The sequence below is a fragment of the Geotrypetes seraphini genome, chromosome 2 (genome assembly GCF_902459505.1).
Source record: "Geotrypetes seraphini chromosome 2, aGeoSer1.1, whole genome shotgun sequence".
Classification (NCBI taxonomy): domain Eukaryota; kingdom Metazoa; phylum Chordata; class Amphibia; order Gymnophiona; family Dermophiidae; genus Geotrypetes; species Geotrypetes seraphini.
In genome coordinates this window covers 467,991,421-468,013,088 of record NC_047085.1, presented here as the reverse complement: position 1 = coordinate 468,013,088, position 21,668 = coordinate 467,991,421, and the positions used below count along the sequence as shown (strand labels likewise).

The window sequence follows — 21,668 nt, the reverse complement described above, 5'->3', positions numbered from 1 at the left end:
CAGAAAGACTCAACATGTTCTTCTCGTCTGTATTTACAAACGAAGACACAACCAACATACCGGAACCTGAACAAATATTCAATGGAAATCAAGCAGAAAAATTAACATCCATGGAAGTGAGCCTTGATGATGTACACAGGCAGATAGAAAAACTTAAAACTGACAAATCCCCGGGTCCGGACGGAATCCATCCCAGGGTTCTGAAGGAATTAAAGGAGGAGATAGCGGAACTACTGCAGCAAATTTGCAACCTATCCTTGAAAACAGGCATGATCCCGGAGGATTGGAAGATAGCCAATGTCACGCCCATCTTTAAAAAGGGATCAAGAGGTGACCCGGGAAACTACAGACCAGTGAGTTTGACTTCGGTTCCGGGGAAACTGACGGAAGCACTGATTAAAGAACACATCGATGAACATCTGGAAAGAAACGAACTTTTGAAAACAACCCAACATGGTTTCTGCAGGGGGAGATCGTGCCTAACGAACTTATTGCACTTCTTCGAAGGAATTAACAAACGGATGGACAGAGGAGACCCCATAGACATCATATACCTTGATTTCCAAAAAGCCTTTGACAAGGTGCCTCACGAACGTCTACTCCGGAAACTGAAGAACCATGGAGTGGACGGAGACGTACATAGATGGATCAGAAACTGGTTGGCGGGTAGGAAACAGAGGGTAGGGGTGAAGGGCCACTACTCGGACTGGATGGGGGTCACGAGTGGTGTTCCGCAGGGCTCAGTGCTCGGGCCGCTGCTATTTAATATATTCATAAATGATCTAGAAACAGGCACGAAGTGTGAGATAATAAAATTTGCGGACGATACAAAACTATTTAGTGGAGCTGGGACTAAAGAGGAATGCGAAGAATTGCAAAGGGACTTGAACAAATTGGGGGAATGGGCGGCGAGATGGCAGATGAAGTTCAACGTTGAGAAATGTAAAGTATTGCATGTTGGAAACAGAAACCCGAGGTACAACTATACGATGGGAGGGATATTATTGAATGAGAGCAACCAAGAAAGGGACTTGGGGGTAATGGTGGACATGACAATGAAGCCGACGGCACAGTGCGCAACAGCCGCTAAGAAAGCAAATAGAATGCTAGGCATAATCAAGAAGGGTATTACAACAAGGACAAAAGAAGTTATCCTGCCATTGTATCGGGCGATGGTGCGCCCGCATCTGGAATACTGCGTCCAATATTGGTCTCCGTACCTTAGGAAGGATATGGCGTTACTCGAGAGGGTTCAGAGGAGAGCGACACGCTTGATAAAAGGGATGGAAAACCTCTCATACGCTGAGAGATTGGAGAAACTGGGTCTCTTTTCCCTGGAGAAGAGGAGACTTAGAGGGGATATGATAGAGACTTATAAGATCATGAAGGGCATAGAGAGAGTAGAGAAGGACAGATTCTTCAAACTTTCGAAAAATAAAAGAACAAGAGGACACTTGGAAAAGTTGAAAGGGGACAGATTTAAAACGAATGCTAGGAAGTTCTTCTTTACCCAACGAGTGGTGGACACCTGGAATGCGCTTCCAGAGGGAGTAATAGGGCAGAGTACAGTACAGGGGTTTAAGAAAGGATTGGACAATTTCCTGCTGGAAAAGGGGATAGAGGGGTATAAATAGAGGATTACTGCACTGGTCCTGGACCTGTTGGGCCGCCGCGTGAGCGGACTGCTGGGCATGATGGACCTCAGGTCTGACCCAGCAGAGGCATTGCTTATGTTCTTATGTTCTTATTACCTTGCGGTTCAAGGCGGATTACAAAAGAGATAAAAAACGGAGGTTACAATGGAAGAACATTTGTCCTTTCTAGAGAGGTAAAGAGTAGGTTATGTAGTTTCTGTGTGGCGGGAAGAGGGAGAGGGGAAGGACGGTAAGTTTGAAGTTAGGGCTGTTTCAGGTTGCCTAGGTGCGGGTTGACACTAGCAGCCCAGCAGAGGAACCAGGCTGCCTGGGTGCGGGTCGGCACTAGCAGCCCAGCAGAGGAACCAGGCTGCCTGGGTGCGGGTCGGCACTAGCAGCCCAGCAGAGGAACCAGGCTGCCTGGGTGCGGGTTGGCACTAGGAGCTCAGCAGAGGAACCAGGGTGCACTAGCAGCCCAGCGGAGGAACTACGCTGCCAGAGTCAGGTTGGCACTTGCAGCCCAACAGGGGAGAAGCCCCCCTCCCCCAGAGACCCATCAGTAGAAAGAAAAAGGGGGGACTCTTGGACCAAAGGTCCCAGGAGACTCCTGCAAGACTAGGCCCTAGGGCCTGGGAGACCAGTTGCCACCCATCCCTGATAGCTTCTAAGAATCAGATGAAAACTTGGGAGGGGGGCTTAGTACATAGCTACACCCACCTAGTGCCTGAGATAAATCAGAATCCCGGGCCACTGATGAACTGCATGGATGGTGATTAGGGAGTGTACATATATGTGTGTGTGTGTGTGTATAGATATCTATCTATAATATAATAAAAGCCTAAGCCGCGCATGCGCACTCTCATCGCGTATTCCGTTTTCCGTGCACTGTAGGGCACCGCAGATAGGAGTGCGCATGTGCGTGGTGGTGCCGTGGCGGGTCTTGCCGCCTGAAGAATAAAGCCAAGAAGCAAAAAATACTCCCTCCCTCCCTTCCTGTAAGTTTGCCACCGTTCCTTCATGTTTTCACACTCGGGCACCACTGCTCCCTTAATGTCTTTGCTTCCCGATTCTATTGTCTCTCCTCCCCCGAGGCGGATGTCGGACGCGGCGGCTGTCGGCCTTGCTGTTCTTCGGTCTGCCCTGCTCCTTGCCTTACTATATTTTTAAGTTGAAAGACAAGGCAGCGGCTCCTCTCAGGATCCCCACCTGCGTCGGAAGTCCGATGCAGTCGGAGATCTTGAGAGGAGCCGCCGCCGCCGCATCTTTCAACTTAAAAATATACTAAGGCAAGGAGCAGGGCAGACCGAACTTCAAAATGGCTGCAACTCCTGCACAGAACGCTGATGTAGCCATCTCCATTGACTGCCCAGCCTCACATCTGGCATCCCCTCTCTCGCTTGCCTGATAGCCTTACCTGCCCGCCTTCTTCTTCCTGCCAGTCTCAGCCGGGCTCACTCCTCCCCTCTTTCCTCCCCCCGGCAGCCCTGAACCTGTTCTCCGTTCCCCGTCACTTCTGTCACCACTCGACACTCTTTAATAAGATGGGATTGCTGGTGGAGAGCGACGATGTAGGCCGCGGCGGCTGTCGGCAGCTGCTGACCGTGGCTATAGGCCGCTGGGGTTGATCTGGTATGGACTGTAGGGGACGTGTGTGAGGAGCGGGTGGGGGAAGAGAGGGGAGAAAGAGTTTCTGCTCCTCCGGTCTGGCTGCCGTGTTATAGTGGGTGTGGCAAATTCTCAGTGTGGAGGAATTTGTAAAGGGGAAAAAACTGTCCCCCTTCTTACTCACAGTGATGTCCCTGTGGCCTTTGGTAGCAAACATGGAAAATGAGGCAAAGAAAGATAAAAAGGTAAGACTGAGGGAGTGTGGGATGGGATTCTACCCAGGCTGTCTGTGCTTGGAAATTGAGAGTTGAAGGGGGAAAGCAATTTCACCCACCCCTTCCCACACCTGTCCATATGGAATCTAATCCATATCATAGCCAAATCTCCTCTATCCCCACTCCTACCTGCAAGAGTCAATGCTGTTACTTACTTGCTGGCAGCCCTCCTTATACTCCTGACCCTAACTGGGTTTTCCTTTGTACAGCTTCACTCAGTTTTCAGTATGAAACAGGTTCATGTCATGTCATGGTGCTACAGAGAGTGGTCTGAGGATACCATTGGGGGATGGGGTTTCAATTGGTGCAGGCTCTGGTGTTGGGGTGTGGTTGGGTAAAGAGGGTTAAAGTGGCACATGTTGGAATGGGGAGAGGGACAGTTGCATTACCGTGGGAAGGGGCAGGGGAGAGACGACAGAGAAATTGGTAAAAAAGGAAGAGAAGCTGGGTGGGGGTGGAATATAGGGACAGGAAAAATGCCGTTGGAGACAATGGAAGGAAGGATAGATAGGACTGCAGCTGGGACTGAAAGGGTGATAAATGCAGTACAGGATTGATGAGGGCCAAAAGGGTACAGAGGACTAAGGAAATGGTGAAAGGTGAGACTGGGATCAGTGGGAGGCAGGGTCTGGACATTGTAGAGGCGGGGTATGGGTGGGGTCAGGGTATAGGTGGGGCTATTCTAGTACCCATTACTGTAATGAAATGTAATAGGCTTAAACACTGGTAAGTGCAGCGAGCATGGATCACAGCGACTGATACTTCTCCGAGCGCGTTCCCTTCAACTAGGGAATCCTCAGGCTCCCACCGGCCTAGGGTGGAAACCAACAGGTAGAATGATCACAGTAAAAGCAGGCAAGGAAATCAAACACACCTAGGAAAGTCAAAAATAAAGGTAACCTTTTATTCTTGACCCTGAGTCAGGTTGCTCTGATGTCAGTAAGTTGTGATATTTTCTAGTACATTTGTTCAGAAACCAAAACATGCAAAATGGCCAACCTGGCCACACTGGCTTCACAAACACTAGAATGAATGTTATAACAAAAATCAAAAGCAAAGAAGAACACAAAACCAGAATTAGGGCTGGACTTCAGTCTCTGCGACTCAGTCCTCTTCACCAGCCTTAAAGGATAAAGGTAGGTTTAGCAGTGCTCTCTATGGAGGAGCAGTAAAGAAAAATTCACAAGGCTCTGGTTACATGAAAATAAAACTTCCAAAATCAAAAGTATACTGCTCAAAGCTAGAACTCTGGCACAGGCTGACTGCAGCTAGGAACTATACAAAACAGAGCTCCTCAGCTGTGAGGAGAGGAGAGCAAGCAGAAATGCTCTGTCGTTTGCAAATGTCCCATCAGTTTAAAGTACCAAACAGTGTGAGAGAATATCTCAGAGCCTAGCTCTGGGAAGTGAGACAATTCTGCCCACAAAATAAACTTAGTCCCAAAACTTCACAAAAACAGGTAAGCATCAACAAAGTATCATAACACTTCCAACTCTTAGCTGGTGTCCATGGCTTCTAACCTCACTAGGAATACTTGGCATATCAGTGTCTATGGGTTCCCAACTCTCTAACTGTCTCTGGTGGGTTCAGACACCTCTGACATGTCCACCATATCACAGTCTCGTCCCAGCTCTTCAGCATTCAGCTGGGGAGTGGAGTTGTGCTGCCTTGCAGGCTCACGTTCCCAGCTTCTCTGGTCCTCCCCATTCTGGGTTTCAGCTGCCTCATTTTAACCAGCTCCAAATCACCCCTCCCTGCTCTAAAGAGGGGGAAGGGAGAAAGCTCCCTCTGCAGCTGTGACTGGTCACATGACAGCTTCCTACTAGGTCTCTGCCTTTCTGGGAGATGTAGTTTCCTGTCCCCTGAGGTCTTATGAGCTCTACTATCAGGCTTGGAAGAGTAACCTGCAGCTGGTCTGTACTCTCCCTGACCGTCACTGTTTGACTCAACAATCTCGGTGTAAGGGAGGTCAGCGCTCTCACATTTAGCAGAGCCAACCTGATCAGCGGCAGGCACGGAAGGCTCTTTCGGCATCAGCATGGGTATGACCTGTGGGTTGGTGTGTGCCAGTGTCCGCTCAAGGTAAGGGTTTGGGGGTGGGCCACAGGGGGTCCGAAGCCAGTTCCCGGGGTGAGAGCAAGCAGTGCTAGGGGGGGTCTGTCTTTTTGGGACGAATCATCCGAGTTTTCTATGGGGAAACTCGCTTTGCTATACGAGCACTTTGGTTTATGAGCATGCTTCTGGAACAAATTATGCTCGTAAACCAAGGTTAACCAGCATAATTCGTTCCAGAAGCATGCTCATAAACCAAAGTGCTCGTATATATATATATACCAAAGTGCTCGTATATATATATATATATATAAAAATGATTCGTTCCAGAAGCATGCTCATAAACCAAAGTGCTCGTATATATATATATTGTCACTGTGTATCACCTAGGCCTGGCCGCGCCCAAGCGGGAGTGACCGAAAGAGCGCAGGGCACATGGTGCTGACCGAGCGGATTATCAGTACTGATTGGAGTTGGTGGATCAAATGAAAAACACCCAGTTCTGCTTCCAAAACAAAATTCTTTATTCCATTAGGAACTTCAGCTTCCAAAATCTACAATTTGCCTTCATAGTTCCAAAAGAAAAATAAACTTGTATTTCTCAATAATAGTCCAAATTGACTCTTCATTACATCAAGGCAATAATAGTCCATGGATTCCAACTACTCTCTCCTAGTTGGATACAGTCTCTGCCGGCAATCACTTCTGGCAGCTTTAGACTGGACCCACCTCTGAGCTCTCTGGATGCAGAGCTCAGGGTAGAAGGGACCTCCTCCCACAATGACCGTTGCCTGTGGTCCCTCCTAACTAGGGCCCACAATCCAGTCTAAGCCAAAACTTCAAAAAGGAACAAGGTCTCCCACTGTTGCCAAGGCTGGGCAGTGCTAATTGCCTCAGCCTGGAAACTCTGTGGTTCCTTGCTCAAAAGAATGCAAGGAACGCTCTCAAACCAATAGGGCTTTCAGTAACCTCTCTTCTGGCTTGAAGGTTACAAAGACAGTCAGCCCATTAACTAATACAACCCAAACTCAGCCTAACTTTTTTAAACCCCATTGGTTTCCATAGCCCACTGGTCAGAATCAGGGCCGCCATCAGGGCAGTACTACCAGTCCTGCATTCAGGGGCCCGGAGCTGACAGGGGGCCCGGGCTCCCCCAGGGTCCTAGGCAGTGTTCTAAGGCAGGGGCGCCAGTAGCTCGCCAAGGCAAAGTGAGTCGATCACCCAGGACTCACTTTGTCTTGGCGATCTAATCTATCGGGCCGATCAGTCTTCCTCTCCCCGACGTCAATTCTGCAGTCGGAGAGGAAGTTCGGGCCAGCCAATAGCTGCCTGGCTGGGTGGAACTTCCTCTCCAACGGCAGAATTGACGTCGAGGAGAGGAAGACTGATCGGCCCGAAGTAGGGAGAGCATGCGTCGGTGTCGGCGTCTGTTATCCATTGGTGGGTCCTGTTCCCCGATGGCAGCGGCAGTGGCAGTGGCTTGGGGAACGGCAGGGAGAAAGAAAGAAAGGGGGCAGGCAGGGAAACAGAAGGAAAGAAGAGAAACAGAAAAAAAGAAAGAAAGATCAGGGAGAGAGGAAGAAAAAGTTTGGGGAGGGAATGAGGTGTGGAGGAGAGAAAGCATACAGGCTGATAGAAGGGAAGAAAGATTGGATGCACAGTCAGAAGAAGAAAGTGCAACCAGAGACTCATGAAATCACCAGACAAGATAGGAAAAATGATTTTATTTTAAATTTAGCAAAGTGGAGGCAGTATTACCACAGTTTTCAAAGGAATTTGCCCAAATAACTTAATAGTTAACTGGGTAAATTCCCAGAGATGAAAACTTCCCTTCACTTACTATGCACAGTTCTGAATTTTACAATATGGTCCCCTTTTACTAAACCGCAATAGTGGTTTTTAGCGCAGGGAGCCTATGAGCGTCAAGAGCAGCGCTGGGCATTCAGCGCAGCTCCCTGTGCTAAAAACTGCTATTGTGATTTAATAAAAAGGATGGAGGGTATATTTGTCTATTTTTGTATGGTTGTTACTGAGGTGACAATGCATAGAGTCATCTGCCTTGACCTCTTTGAAAAAAACCCAGAATAGGAATGATAATTAACATTTTCTCAGCATATAGTGTGCTTTGTGTTTTTTAATTTTATTGTTGGTAGATCATTTTGACTTGGTCATTTTAAAGTAGCTCACAAGCTCAAAAAGTTTGGGCACCTTTGAGCTAGAGCGTTGAAACTGTGTATTTCTATTTTATCCCCCCTTTTACAAAACTGTGGAGCGTTTTTTAGCGCCAGCCGTGGTGGTAGCAGCTCTGATGCTCAGAATTCTATGAGCGTCAGGGCTGTTACCATTGTGGCTAAAATCCACACTACAGTTTTGTAAAAGAGTGAGGGGTTAGTTTGTGATGACATATTCCATACTAGGTGAAGGTATTTTCTGTGTTCTGTGTGTTCGAAAGACATGGTTTTCTGTTAGGATTGACGGTGTAGGATTGATCTGTGCTGGTCTGGCTTGTTTAGTTTTACAATGGGTGTATTGATGTACTGTTCACTGCAATATGTAAGATGCTGCCTTTTCCTAGGTACTCATGTGTGACGTGTGGTTTGTTACTAAAAATCATGTTTTTCTTACAGATGGGGGGGTGCCAAAAAATGATGGGCCCCGGGTGTTACATATGCTACATACGCCACTGTATGTAAAGATACCAGAAAGCTGCCGTAGCAAAAACAATTAAGTAAATTGTTATTCTTCTAAGTTTTGAGTATTTAACCCTCCCACAATCTCACGGGCACTCGTTTCAAGTTTATTGAGATTTTGATTTAAACGCAATATCAAATATTTTCAATGCGTATAACAAAAATAAATTTGGGGAAATAAATAAAACCATTTGAACAATAAACATACAAACATATCTATAGATGATTAAAATTACATAAGGAGTACAAGGATAAACTACATTTGTTTAAAAATGCGTTCTCCGCGCCTGCTCAAAAATTTGTTGACTGGAAGGATCCAGCAATGTGGCCAGATGTCATTCAGGACAAAGACAGAGAAAGAATTGTGCAATTTGGATTAATGATGGAAGATGATTTAAAGCAAATGGCACAGTCTATGAGTAAAGATCTTGACGGACGTTCTTTTTATGAATATCTCCTCTATGCCAAATCACCCAATGGACGTGAGAAGATTTTACGGGACTGGCTTAGGTGGAGCATTAGCAGAAAAGTATGTGTGTATTCGGCCCATGGAAGAAGGGGGGGAGTGTCGGGGGGGGGGGGAAGGGGTGCGTGGGGGGCCCAATAGGATTGCTCAGTAAGGGGCCCAGAAATTTCTGATGGCGGCCCTGGTCAGAATCATCACTTCCTTCTTTATAGTCCATGGCTTCTTCCTGGTCTACAAAGTCTTCACTGTCTGAAGCTTCTCTCATGCATTCCTCTAACATTTCAGCTTCTAAACAATTAGATCTGACCTGGGTGTTAGGCTGAGGTACATTGCTCCGGGCTCTTGGAACGGGTCTCCTGTCTCCAGGCCTTCCTCTCTGGTACAGCGTGGGTTGGTTCAGTGGCAGCCTCCTTTCTGAGCACTGCTGCTGGTCTCTATAAGCCTCAGGATAATGAGCAATAGGTGTAGTTTGTTCCTGCCTAACTGGAGGACTGGAATGTTCCTGGTGTTGCCTGGAATTGTGTTCCCCATGAAGGTCAGGTGATGTGTGGTGCATCCTCCCCCTAGGAACACTATCCCGAGTACCTTTAGTTCCCTTCACCCATTGTTCTCCTTTCTCAAACTCCGGCGAAAACAAATAGGTACTTCTTTGCTCTTCACTGAACCTTCCCTGTCTGGCGGTAGTTCTGGGCTGAGGTGTTGTGGGTAGTGTTTTATCTCTTTGGGTGAGTATTTTCCCTTGCCTAGCCCTAGGCATAGGCGTCCTTTCACTACCCTGCTCAGTCGCAGGGCCTACCCTGTGACAATATATATATATAAAAGTTGTTCATAACCAGATCTGTGTACATAGTGTAAATAAAAGTGTCCATAATTTTTTAGCCAACCTTGTTCACAAATTTTGGGGGGATTTTCGGGGGGGGGGGGGAGAAGTGGGTAAACCCACCCGCAAACACATTTTCTCAGGTGGAGGCATCGATCCTTAACTGACTTGTGGGACCGATTGACACTGTCTTCAGGGGAATTCATCAGGTAAGACCTCAGAATTAGAGCCACCCTGAAGGGGTGTTACATAAAATTTTGGAGGCACTGCTGGTATTGCCCAAAGTTTTGGGAATTTTTTTTTAACTGATCAAAATTGGCAGCTTTTATGAGAAAATGGAGTCCAAAGAGGTGTTGATGCTGAGGAATTGGTGTAGGGGAGGAGGGAGTGGATCCACGCCAGGCATTTCTACTTACCGGCATGATTGCCAGCATGGATTCCCCTGCCAATGAGCAGGTTTTTAAAAAAAATTTATTTATCTATTTGTTACAATTGAATAACAAACAAACAAGAATATCTAAATAACATCAGCATAAACAAATGCTAATCAAACAATATAATAAGGAAAATAAACATCATCAATGATCTAGCCCACATTATTCTAGTCGTCAGTACCATACCTTAGGAAATTAAAGCTAATACGATATTACCATCTTTAAGAGGCAAGGGGGGGGGGGGGTGATATGTACTTATTTTATCATTTGATTGTAATGAGTGCTGTTTATTGTATCAGTTTGTTTACCTGTTGCACTTTGTATTGGCATAGAAGCAGCAAAAGACCTCACAGATGGAAGTATCCTATATAATAAAACGCTAGCCGAATATGCGCACTCAGACCTGCGTGATCTGAGATTCCTGATCTGTGATCCATAGGTCCGTGGTCAGAGTGCGTATGCGGCGGACAGATCGGGAAAGCACAGCACAGCCGGCGACTCCCCCCCTCCCGACCTCACTCACTGCCAAAACCATCACCTCCTCCTTCTCCCCGGCTCACCCGCTTTTAAATGAAGAGAAAAGCGCTGCACCGCGCTAACGCTGGCTTTGCTGTCTTCTGTCCACTGCGGCCCGCCCTCTCTGACTACTTCCTGTTTCCGCTAGGGTTGGCCGCAGTGGATAGAAGACGCCGAAGCCAGCGGCTGTAGCCGCCGATCTCCGTTCCTCCGGGGGGGGGGGGGGGTCTGGGAGGAGAGGGATCACGGCCGCTCAGCGCCCCCACCGAGGAGCCCAGCAACTTTCCGCTGCCCGGGACCCGGGTCATTTGCTGCCCCCCCTTCCCTTCCCGCGGGCCTGACTGGCGATTTAAGCAGCGTGTGCAGCAGTCTTCACACGCTGCTTTGGGCCCTTCTACTGCCCTGATTTGCTCCGGACGTGCCAGAGTAAATCAGGGCAGTAGAAGGACCCGAAGCAGCGTGTGAAGACTGCTGCACACGCTGCTTGAATCGTCATGTGTAGTCGGGCCCGCAGGAAGGGAAGGGAAGGGAAGGGGGGAGGCAAAGGACTCGGGACCGTGTTTGTAGTCGCGACTGTGGGAAGGGAAAGGGGGTAGAGGAAACGCTAATGCTACTGCACAGGGAACTGGTGTGGGGGGAGGGAAATGGAAGGGGGAGGGAATACTGCTTTGGACAGACAGACAGAGGGAGGAAGGGAGACAGAAAGAAAAGAAGAAAGACACAGGGCCAGGTGCACAGGGAACTTGTGTGGGGGGAGGGAAATGGAGGGGGAGGAAATGCTGCTTCGGACAGACAGACAGAGGGAGGAAGGGAGACAGAAAGAGAAGAAAGACACAGGGGCAGGGAGATACACAGAAAGACAAACAGACAAAGAGGGACAGAGACAGACAGAAAGAAAGACAACGGGAGTCGAGTCAGGAGGGGTGCGGGATGCCGCAGAGGGAACTTTTCCAATGGGTGCAACTGGGCGGCTGTCGGGAACCTCTGATCAGGGGCAGAGCAAGGTAAGTGTATCATAGGGATAAGAAGGAGGAGGGGGGAAAAAAAGGAAGGGATGCCTACTGCTGGACAGGGGGAGAAGTAAAGAGGTGCTGATGGACAGGGGGGGTGAAGAAAAAGGAACGGAGGCCTAATGTTGGACAGGGGGAGAAGGAAGGTGCTGCTGGACAGGGAGGAGGTAAAACAAAGGGAGAAGGGCTGCTGCTGCATAAGGAGAGCTGTGAAGGGGTGGTGGTGGACACAGGGGAGGTAAAAGGAAGTGAGAATGGACAGGGGGAGCAGGCAAGGGGTGGTGATGGACAGCCAAGGAAAAAGAAAGACAGAAAGAAAGAAAGCGGCTAAGGAGAGAGAGAGAAAGAAATAAAGAGAGACACACACAGATATATTCTAGCACCCGTTAATGTAATGGGCTATAAGACTAGTCATTCATAACCCGATCTGAGCCGCCGGTCCAAAGGTGCAAGATCTTCTTACTAGAGAATGACATGGTGGCTGTTACCTGCCAATACGGTGTGTGTGTGTGGGGGGGGACTCACGGCGGGCATGGGGACAAGGCCATCCACCGGCCTGTGGAGCGGTGAATGGCCTTGAACCCGCAGTTAAGGGAGATAATGCGCGCGGTCACCTCCCTCCTTCCTACCTACCGAATCTATCTCCCTCCCTCTCCCTTACCTTGGCGGTGCATTAGTAAAGTAAGTTGCTCAAGCTGGCCGAGCCTGCCTGCCTGCCTGCAGTTGCATGTGTGTGGGTGGAAGCTTCTCCTCTGATGCAACTTCCAGTTGCGTCAGAGGAGAAGCTTCCGCCCACACACACGCGACTGCAGGCAGGCAGGCCCGGCCGGCTTGAGCAATTTACTTTACTAACACACCGAGAAGGTGAGGGGGATTCTCGGGCCACGCAAGAGGGTGCTGAAGGGTGGTGAGAGGGAAGGGTAGTGGTGGGGGAGAAGGCGCTGGAAGGGAAATGTGGAAGACAAGAGTGGGCAGAAGATACTGGAAGGGAAATGGGGAAGACAGAGATGCCAGACTATGGGGGGAGCGGAGGGAAGAAGATGGGTGCCAGACCAATTGTGGGGGGGGGGGGGGGGGGGGAGGGTGAAGGGAGAGGCACAGTAACAGAGCAAATAGAAGACGCTGAGAGAAGACAGACAGTAGATGGAAGGAATTGAATGAGAAGATGAGGAAAGCAGAAACCAGACAACAAAGGTAAAAAAAAAAAATTCTATTTATAAAGTAGTATATTAGTTGTGTTGATAAAAATTTCTAAACAAAGCCCTGCCAGCTGAACATCTCTTTCTCTAGTTCAGCAGCCAGAACTTTGATTTATAAAGAAGGAATAAGCTAAATATTGCAGTATTGAGGCTTGAATGGATGCTGCAGGGATGGGGCAGTGAAGGGGAAGGCGGAGACGGGGACGGGGTGGTGAAGGGGATGGGGTGGTGAAGGGGATGGTGGTACGGAGACGGGGCAGTGACGGGGACCCCATGTCATTCTCTACTTCTTACGACTCTCCCTCTGTGAAACCAGACAGGCCAAAAGTGTCCCCCCCCTTATTGCCATGTACATATAAGTGGTATTTGTAATAGGCTAGAGACCGAGAAGCCCGTTGATGCAAGATCTCATTGAGTACTGTTTGCAAAGACAATAAATTCTGTTTGTTAATCAGGGTGGGGTGGACACCAAAAGCACGGTGAGCTTTCGTCAGCTGGCCGGACAAACGAATCAACTCCTGATCGCGCGCCTTCCGAACCCTACTAACATAGCAAATAATAGGTCCTCTAAGAACTGCCTTTGCCATTTCCCAATATAAAATGGGATCCTCCACACGCTGGCTATTATGGAATTGATAATCTTTCCACGCCTTCATAAGAATGTCATGTTTTAAAATTCAAGCGAGCTTGTTATCTAATCAGGTAAAAGCATCATTCTAACTGAAGTGTAATTTATAGACACTAACCCTCGGATCCTATAAATGATGCGCTATCCTGAGATGTGCATGCAAGTAAATCGGCTGATGAGCCAATCAGTATTAATAATTGGGTGCTGACAATCGATAATTTGCAGTAATTGATGACAATTTGGATTTGTGCGTGCATCTTGCTATGCAGTATTCCATAAGGATCTGCATGCAAATCTTCTAGCCTGCAACTCAGAAGAGGGCGTGGCCATGAGAGGGGCATGGGCGGATCAGGGGCATTCATTAAAGACATGCACAGCATTGCTGAATACTGGGGATCCATGCCTAAATGATGCACTAGGATTGGAAAAAAATTGGACTGACCGAGTCAGTGCTCCGAGGGTTGGCGTTGTAATGGTCCGGGAACTTCTCACAGTGTATCTCAACCCGGCCCCTGTTGTCCACAGCGGGCTCCTTGGTTGTGGCAAAACAAAATTCTGGCCTGGCGTATCCCCTCCAATTAGAGGTATCGTTCAGGACTTGGTTGAATCCAGGCAACTGCCCAGGGCCCTGAGCACAGGTGAGTAGCTTTATTTTCTACTCCAAGAAAGGACTGCACAGTCAAGATGTCAAACAAAAAGGTCTTTGATTTATTTAGGCCACTGGCCAAACAGTGATTATGATACTTTTTGTTTACTTTCAAACAATAGCAGATAACAGAGGGTGCAAACAATTCAGCATTCTCACAAAAAGAGCAATCCTCCAAAACTTGAGAGTAAATCAGCTTGATCAGTCTCCAATGGTCTGTCTCTGATATTCCAATAGCTGTGGCTGGCTTAGTTCACCTCACTAGCACAGCTTGTCAAACCAGACATTCAAAAAACATAAACAAAAAACCACCAAAGAATAGTAATGTGGTCACAAAAAGCAAAACATGTGCAAAGAAAAGAATATTCCTTCACAATCTCTTCAACTTCCCTCAGTAGGGCTGAGCAATAGGTCTAAGCTGTAGTCAGGTGTAAAACAGAGGAGAGTTTCTGGAAAAAAGGGATTTTGGTAAGATGCTTCAAAAATCCAGTACAGCTGTAAAGACCAGGACCTGGGCAATCTTATAAATGAGGATGGCTTCCTTATTGGATAAGTACTTTGTATTCTGGCTGACTTTTCAGCTTCACAGTAAAAATAAAACACAAACATGAATCAAGCCAAAAATACACGGTGCACCAGAAGAGTCACCTTAGCTCTCTTTCCAATAGATGTAAGGTTTAAATGAACTGAGAGCAAGCACCATTCTGCCTCTTGGGTATCTGTGGAAATGGTCCGCAGTTAACACAGCTGAACTGAGCTCTGCTAATCATTGCCACAACATAACAGAAACTTTTCAGGGAAAAAAACAAAACGTTTATATTAAACAGTTACTTCCTTTTGGCATTGCAAGTTTACTTGCACTCCACAACAGTTTCAGAAAAATACCATAAAGCATAATCCAAGGTAAGCAAAGACTAGCACAAAACTGTCCTCTTCAAATGTCCACACAATGCTTTAGGAAAACCAGCAGACAAACTTACTTGGTTCAGTTTAGCTCTGATTCCATTTCAATTTCGGGACAAAATTCCTGCGTGTCCATGGCCTCAAGCCCTTCTGGTTCAAATACTCCAGAAGTGGGAAGAACTTCTCTCACTTCTTCCATTTCCCAGTCCAGAGCCCCGTGGTCTGGCTGGTTAAGAGAAAGCTCCTGCTCTTTCTCTCTCTCCTCCTCTCCCCTGAAAGTCTCTCTTTAAGAAATGCTAAACTGCTCCCCTTCAGCCTGTAGAGGAGGATGGGTTTATGCTCCCTAACTGGCTGTCTAAAACCCTGCTTCCCTTCTCTGCCCTGTCTCAGCTTTAAAAGGCAAGGTATTAGTTTTGATCTTATTCCTTTGGCAGGGTTACAAGCAGGTTTGATAAAAGGTATTACTGGCTGCTTGTGTTCTACATGGCAATCTCTCATTACTTTCTCCCTGTAATTGCACAGGAGGTTAGCATCCAACTGCTCTGCAGTGCTCACCTGGTCAGCTGTTCTGCACAGGTTCTTGGTATTTGTAATGCCAGATATTGGGACAAAGCCTGTGCGAACGCTGGCTTTATCACAAGTGGCAGCCTTCACAACATGCTGCTCATGCTGGCATCGGGCCTTCCTCTCTGCTGGGTCCTGCCTTTGTGGAAACAGGAAGTAAGTAGGACCTGGCAGAGAGGAAGGCCCGACACTGGCCAGAGCAGCAAGTTGTGATGGCTGTGCTGCCAAAGGGGTGAGTGTTGGGAAGGGGTGATAAAGAAAGTTAGCAAGTGAGGGAGGGAGAGGGGGAAGGGAATAGGAGGGAGTTATCAAACCTTGGGGGGGGGGGGGGAAAGATGCCTTACTACAGAACAGGCAGGGAAGGGGATGGCCTGGAGACAAGAGAGAGATTAGATAAGGCAGTGGGGAAGAGTGGGAGAGGCTAAAGTCATGGAGGGAGGAAAAGAGAGAGATGCTGAGACAGGAGAGCTGTAAGAGCAGAGGGAAGAGAGAGAAAAATGAGGCGAGAAGAGTGAGAAAGTTGCTAGATCCACAAATGGAAAGAAAAAAGATGCCCTGGGATGAGAAGTGTTGGAGAAGAAAAGGGGGAGAAAACTGGACAGTAGAGGCAGGGCCACAGAGGGAGGGATGGGGATACACTGGATGGAAGGGGTAGAGAGAGATGGCAGATGCATGGAAGGAGAGAAAGGATAGACACTGAATGGAGAGAGTGAAGAGGATGATTAAAGCAGAAACGACTAAAGGAAGAACAACATTTTTGTTGCTTTATTGTAGCTGTATTGATAAATGTTTATAAATAGAAAATGGAAATAAAGTAATCTTTTTATTAGACAAAATATTAATACATTTTTTTTTTACTAACCAGGTCAGGACAGGATACTGTAACAGCAATATACTGATCTGAAGAATGAGATTTTGGCCTCTGAAAGCTAACTAAAAAAATGGAGTAGTCCATTAAATTGGTATTTCCTTTATTTCCATTTTTGCTTTATTTTTATTTGTTAATTTGTAAAGTGGTGATTATTTGTCAGTTTTTTTTAATTTACATCTGCTATCTATATATTGCACAGCATTAGGGGACATGTGCTACTATTAAGTAGTTATTCAATCTAGATAACCCTGCAATGTTGTCTGTATTTTGTTTGACATGTGTGTAATCTGTTGCGCTATTGTGCATGTTTACTTTGTACACCGCTTTGATCTAAAGCGGTATATGAACTATATAAAAAAAATTAATATTTCTGTGGTGTTGCATTGTATGCAGAGTCTGGTTTCTTGGCCATTTAGGGAGAGTGTGGCGCAGTGGTTAAAGCTGGGGTTAAACCCTGGGGTTAAAGTGGTTAAACCCTGGGGTTGTGGGTTCAAACCCACGCTGCTCCTTGTGACCCTGGGCAAGTCACTTAATCCCCCAATTGCCCCAGGTACATTAGATAGACTGTGAGGCCACCGGGACAGACAGGGAAAAATGCTTGAGTACCTGAATAAATCCATGTAAACTGTTCTGAGCTGTCCTGGGAGAACGGTATAGAAAATTTTAAAAATAAATAGTTTAACTTTTGTCTACATATTTCTATTTTTAGTTTGTGATTACTTGTTCCTTACTGGGTGTATCTGTGTTTTGTGTGTATGAAAAGGACATGGTTTTCTGTTAGCATTGACTGTTAGTAGGATCGATCTGGCTTGTTTAGTTTACAATAAAAGTTGATCCAACTTTAAACTTAAAAAGGTGTGTCATTGAAATTGAATCGAATCAAACTGAAAAATTGATTCAATAGTCCAAATCAAATTGAATCAATTTTCTCTGAATCGGGCAGCTCTAGTGAAACCCTGTGATAAAATAACCTGACTTGTAAAATAACGCAGCTTGATAGTAGCCTACATTGATAACTTTCACCGTAAAGCATATTGTACATCAGTTTACCCTGAAGGTGTTTTACTACTTGTAGGAACAGAATAATGCAAGACACCTTCATTGTAGGAAATAGGGGTCTTTTAGAAAATACATATTCCTTACTGCAGATCAAACTGGTATGATTATTTCAGGGACAATAAAAAGTTGCCTCTTAATTGTTGATTTAAAAACTTATCTTTCAAACAGTTGTGTGTGTGTGGGGGGGAGAGAGGGGGGAGGAACCTGGGCTTATTCTACTGTACTAGACCATAAGCTGCCACAAACTTTGAGCAGTGAGTCTATGATTTCATATGGTAGCATTTTCTGAACAAAAATTCTTAAGGCTGCAGCTCAGCAGAAGTTTTTAAATATTTCATGGTGACATACAACAAACAGATTGAGAAATTAACAGAAAAAAAATACCTCTTTGAAAACCAACTGCCTAAGAGAACTCTTTTATCTTATGCAAAAAAAAATACATTATTTCTGACTGGTTTCGTTTCTAAGCTATTAGAAATTAAATCCTGTCAGAAATAATTTTCGTTTTTACAAGAAGCTTTTCTGAGCATAGCTATTTTTCTACCAGTCTTAATTTCAGTCATTAATGAGGACACAACATTTTAATCAAGCATAACTAGAAATCTGCAATGAATTGTGATGTGCCATGTCTTTTATAATGAGGTTTTCAGGGCTCACAGCAGTAGGCTAGTAGTAAGAGCATAAAGCTATACATATGAAGACCTTGGTTAATTCCTTTGTCATCACTCACTTTGTGACTTTCAGCAAGACAGCTGAGGGGAGTACCAGCCAAAAGTACTTCACAGTCAGTATTGGATGCTTGCCATACAGCTGCTTTATTGTTAAATTGTACTACCAGCAAATGGATACATTTATCCATATATATTGAGATATACCAAGGGTGTAACAAGAGGTAGGGATATAAGTTAAGGAGATAACAACCGTATTCATCAATTATCTAAATATCTTTATCCATATAAGTAGACCCATAAATAGCAGTTTTAACTTTAAAATGGATAATTTATTCTTTAAATTTAAGCCTGCACATTCATATGTCTATCTCACTTTCTCCACTATTGGATAGCCTGGCTGAAAATCCACATAATAATATCCTGATATGTTACCAGTGATCATTATATCTAATTCCACCCTAATCAGTCCCAAATTCTACGTATGAATCCAATAGTAGAATCTAAAACAGCTGAAGGCATATAGCAAAATATTTTGAAGACTGAATCAGACAAAGCCGATTAAAAAAGATATCAAACAGAAGTGTGTGTAAATTATATTACACACAGCATCAGTGACAGCATCAGAGAAGTGAAAATACATGTTAGTACGCGTCTACAGCATTATTATTTTCATATTGATTGAAAGCAGATCTTATATAAGCACTATTGACTTTTATGACACCTAAAAGGTAAAATTTAGTTAAATCCTGCCTTATGAATATGTACTTTGCAAATATTACTTGAGCTTTTAATTATGTTCATATGCATCTAATCTTGTATCTATGGCGTAGATATGTAAACAAAATCTGGTTAAAGTTATCTAAATATCTTTGACCATACTTTAAAAGATCTTGTTCTATTGATCACTCTCTCCTTAAAAAATGGATTTCCTGTCCTATTAACCCTTTCTTTCTCCCCTCTTAAAGTCAATCAATTTGTACCTTTGCTTAATCTTTGTAAACCGCATAGAACTTCACGGTATTGCGGTATATAAGCTGTTATTATTATTATTATTAAGGTATTTGAAACAAGATATCCAGATGGCTGTAAGATACACGGATATCTTTACCAGCTATATTCAGTGCTACTGAGTAATCTGGTTAATAGGACAGGAAATCCATTTTTTAAGGAGAGAGTGATCAATAGAACAAGTTAATCGCTATAGAGGGAAGAGAGGATCAGTTGTCTAGATACTTTAGGAACAGGTGTGTTTTCAGACGTTTCCTAAATTCCTCATAAGTAGTGGGCGAAAGCAATTGTTCTAGGTCTTTACCCCATGATGCTGCTTGGTGCAAGAGAAGATGTTCATGGTGTTTTTTCAGTTTATAACCTCTCACTGAGGGGGGGGGGGAAACAAAGTTGGAATATGAGCTTCTCTTGTGTCTGTTGGCTGAGAATTTGCAGCTAACTTATCCATATAATTTTAACCAGCTAGAAGTTTGCCACTATCATTTACCCTTCTCTGTCACACTAGAAGTGATAGGGTGATCAAAGCCCCTGGATGGGAAAAAAGGGGCAATGTCTGGAAAGCAGTATATACTAATGCTTGAAGTATGGGAAACAAGATTTTGGATCTAGAAGCTGTGATGGAAGATGAGTGGGATATAGTGGTGATCACAGAGATATGATTCATGGAGAACCATGACTGGGATTCAGTTATACCGGGTTATAATGTGTTCAGGAAAGACAGGGTAGAAAGAAAAGAGAGGGGAGTAGTGTTATATGTTAAAATCATATTAAAGCCATACAATTGCAGGATCTACAGGGTAAGTGAGAGGCACTGTGGATCAATTTGGAAAGAGGGAATGGTAAATATATTTACAGTGGTGTGATATGGAATCCACGCAGGATGTGGTCATACTGGACTTAGTGCTTACAAACAGGGAAAGTGTTTCTAATGTTAGAGCGGGTGATCATCTGGCATCCTGTGATCACTACATGATATGGTTTAATATTAAGATGGGTATAGACAAGGCTCATTTAAAAATATAGGTTCTAGACTTTAAAAATCGAACTTTGAATGGATAGGGGATTACATCAGGAATTGTCTAGATGGGAACGTCTGGAAGGAGTAGAAATGTAGTGGGCAAAGCTGAAAGGAATTATTGTATAGGCAACAAACCTTTTTGTGAGGCAAGTAAGTAAAAGTAAGAGGAAAATAAGGCCACTTTGGTTCTCAAAAGTAGTAGCTGAGAAGGTAAGGAATATGAGGTCAGCCTTCATAAACTACAAAAGATCGCAGAAAGAGGAAGACAGGCAAAAATATCTGGAAAAGTTAAGACAGGCTGGTCACCTACTCAGGAAAGCAAAGATTCAAATGGAAGAAAAAAATAGCAGACATGGTAAAACGGGGAGACAATACATTTTTTAGATATATCAGTGATAGGGAGAAGTGCAAAAGTGGCATTGTGTAACTCAAAAGTGAAGGGGAGGAATATGTCAAAGCTGATAAAGACAAGGTTGAATTGCTTAACAAATATTTCTGTTCTGTGTTCATGGCTGAAGATCCAGGAGCGAGACCACAGAAGACAAATGCAAATAGGGATGGTGGAGTGGTAGACCCTGATTTTCAGAGGAGCTAGCTAAATTAAAGGTAGACAAAGTGATGGGGCCGGATGGTGTACATCAAAGGGTGCTGAAGGAACTTAGGTAAGTTCTGGTGGCTCCACTGACCTTTTCAATGTTTCTCTAGAGTCGGGAGTAGTACCGGAGGACTGGAGAAGGGTGGATGTAGTCCCTCTACACCAGGGGTGTCCAATGTCGGTCCTCGAGGGCCGCAGTCCAGTCGGATTTTCAGGATTTCCCCAATGAATATACATGAGGTCTATTTGCATGCACTGCTTTCATTGTATGCTAATAGATCTCATGCATATTCATTGGGGAAATCCTGAAAACCCGACTGGATTGCGGCCCTCGAGGACCGACATTGGACACCCCTGCTCTACACAAAAGTGGAAGGAAGAAGTAGGGAATTACAGGCCAGTGAGTCTGACTTCTGTGGTAGGCAAATTAATGGAAACACTTTTAAAACAGAGAATGGTGACATTTCCAAAATCTAGTGGATTACAGGATCAGAGGCAACATGGATTGACTAGAGGCAGGTCTTGTCAAACAAATCTGATCAATTTCTTTGATTGGGTGACCAGAGAATTGAGTAGAGGGTCTGCACTAGATGTGGTGTATTTAAATTTTAGCAAAGCCTTTGACAGTGTACCACATAGAAGTCTAATAAATAAGTTGAGTACTCTTGGGATGGGCCCCAAAGTGACGGGCTGGGTCAGGAACTGGTTAAGTGGAAGACGACAGAGGGTGGTAGTCAATGGAGATTGCTCAAAGGAAAGGGATGCTATTAGTGGTATGCCTCAAAGTTCTGTTCTTGGGCCTGTTATTTTTAACATTTTTATAAGCGATATTGCTGAAGGGCTGTCAGGTAAGATTTGCCTCTTTGCAGATGATACCACGGCACCATTTAGATATGCACGGAAGAGGAGTGAAGTTTTCCAGCTGACACATTCCCTGAGGAACCCTTTGAGAGGCGAAACAAGGCACTTGTTGGAGGATTGGGCATGGATTCTGGACTCACATC

At 45.3% G+C, this 21,668-nt stretch overlaps 1 protein-coding gene across 4 annotated transcripts in view; it reads right to left on the bottom strand.

Moving 5' to 3' along the window:
• CNPY1 (canopy FGF signaling regulator 1) overlaps positions 1–21,668 on the bottom strand; it is a 164,595-nt gene that overhangs the window by 137,589 nt on the left and 5,338 nt on the right. Inside the window, exon 1 of one of the 4 annotated variants that reach the window (XM_033931627.1) lies at positions 15,434–15,549. The exons of 1 other annotated variant lie outside the window; for it this stretch is intronic. The gene's annotated coding sequence lies outside the window, so the exon portion shown is untranslated. Of the gene's footprint in view, positions 1–9,029; positions 9,195–14,955; positions 14,975–15,433; positions 15,550–21,668 lie in introns of those variants that run through there. 2 more of the 4 variants (XM_033931629.1, XM_033931625.1) reach the window with 2 other exon arrangements.